Genomic DNA, 2,273 nt, shown 5'->3' with positions numbered 1-2,273 from the left:
AGGTCACTGAAAGTGGCAATGCAGGTGGATAAGGTAGTCAGGAAGGCAGACGGCATACTTGCCTTCATTGGCAAGGGTATTGAGTATAAAAGCTGGGAAGTCATGCTGCAGCTGTATAGAACCTTGGTTAGGCCACACTTGGAATATTGCATGCAATTCTGGTCGCCACATTACCAGAAGGATGTGGAGGCGTTGGAGAGGGTGCAGAGGAGGTTTACCAGGATGCTGCCTGGTCTGGAGGTTATTAGCTATGAGGAGAGGTTGGAGAAACTCAGATTGTTCTCACTAGAGCGACGGAGATTGAGGGGCGACTTGATAGAAGTTTACAAAATTATGAGTGGCATGGACAGAGTAGATAGTCAGAAGCTTTTTCCCAGGGTGGAAGAGTCAATTACTAGGGGACATAGATTTAAGGTGAGAGGAGAAAACTATAAAGGTGATGTGCAGGGCAAGTTTTTTTACACAGAGGGTAGTGAGTGTCTGGAATTTGCTGCCAGAGGAGGTGGTGGAAGCAGGTACGATAGTGGTGTTTAAGAGGCAGCTTGACAAATACATGAATAGGATGGGAATAGAGGGATACGGACCCCAGAAGTGCAAAATGTTTTAGTTGATGGGCAATATGATTGGCGCAGGCTTGGAGGGCCGAAGGACCTGTTCCTGTGCTGTACTTTTCTTTGTTCTTTCTTTGTTCTGTTGAACTGAGAATTAACCTCAATATAGAAGGTCCAGTGGGAATGTGGGGAAGCAAATAAAAAAAGCAAAGAGTGAGTATGAAAAGAGATTGGAAGCTAACATAAAAGGGAATTCAAAAGCCTTCAAAAGGCATATAAATAGTAAAAGGGTGGAACAGGAGGAGTGGGATCGTCCAGGGACCAAAAATGGGGATTTACGCATGGAGACAGGGGGCATGGCCGAAGTATTAAATGAATACTTTGCATCTGTCTTTACCAAGGAAGATGATGCTGCACAGGTCCTGGTGAAAGAGGAGGTATCTTGAAGGGATTAAAATTGGTAAGGAGGTGGTATTAGATAGGCTCTCTATACTTAAAAGCTGAAAAGGCACCAGGATCGGATGAGATGCATCCAAGGTTACTTAGGGAAACGAGAGTGGAAATTGCAGAGGCACTGGCCATAATTTTCCAATCTTCCTTAAACTTAGGGATGGTTCCAGAGGACAGGAGAATTGCAAATGTTACACCCTTGTTCAAAGGAGGGTGTAAAGTCCAGCAATTACAGGCCAGTCAGTTTCACTTCAGTGGTAGGGAAGCTTCTGGAAATAGTCACTTGGGTGAATGTCGGTTAATTAAGAAAAGCCAGCATGGATTTTTTTTTTTTAAAGGGGCAAATTGTGTTCCTTGGAGAAGGTTGAGAGGAGATTTGATAGAGGTATACAAAAATTGAGGGGTCTGGACAGAGTAGATGGGGAAAAACTGTTCCCATTGGTGGAAGGATCAATAACAAGAGGTTACAGATTCAAGGTAATTGGCAAAAGAAGCAATGGAGACATGAGGGAAAACTTTTTCATGCAACAAGTGGCTGGGATCTGGAATGCACTGCCTGAGAGTGTGGAGGAGACAGGGTCATTTGAGGCATTTAAGAGAGAATCTGCAGGGCCACAGGGAGAAGGCTGGGGAGTGGCACTAGGTAAAGTGTACCTTTGGAAAGCAAGCACAAACATGACAGGCTGAATGGCCTCCTCCTGTGCTGTAACCATTCTATGATTCTGTGAGCTAAAGGGAGGCGAGGCCTGATGGATCCAGAAGGTAAGTGTCTTTCCAGTTCATCTGCTCCACCCACCTCCCACAATCAGACAGCTCCTGTTTGATCTTCCCGCTGTCACCCAACCAACTCTTGTGATCTCCTCCACAATATCTCCGATCTGCCCCAGCCCTGGCCTCCGATTTTCACACACTCCTCAACCTGACTTTTCCAATCCCTCCCTCCTCTCCACTTCCCATCTGCATCCTGGTGCTAAAGGCCTACCCACCTGACAGCCTCTCAATCTGGCTTGCTGTGGCTGGGAAACAAAGAAGAAAAATGCCAATCAGGTCCTGTCATTAGAATTAATATCCAGCCCATGATGAGTTTTGTTATAATAGGTGTACATAATCATTAAAATCCTTCTAGATTGATAGGAAAACAACAATAAATTGCCCCACAAAAAGTTAGTAGTTAAGATTTGAATATATTAAATATTAATCCAACTAAAGCTTGCAAGAACTGGAGACAATTTCTGGTTCAAGATTTCTACTGCAGGGATAAGTCAATGTATA

This window comes from Cetorhinus maximus, chromosome 18 (genome assembly GCF_964194155.1).
Source record: "Cetorhinus maximus chromosome 18, sCetMax3.hap1.1, whole genome shotgun sequence".
NCBI classification, from domain to species: domain Eukaryota; kingdom Metazoa; phylum Chordata; class Chondrichthyes; order Lamniformes; family Cetorhinidae; genus Cetorhinus; species Cetorhinus maximus.
Note: the sequence above shows the minus strand (reverse complement) of the source record.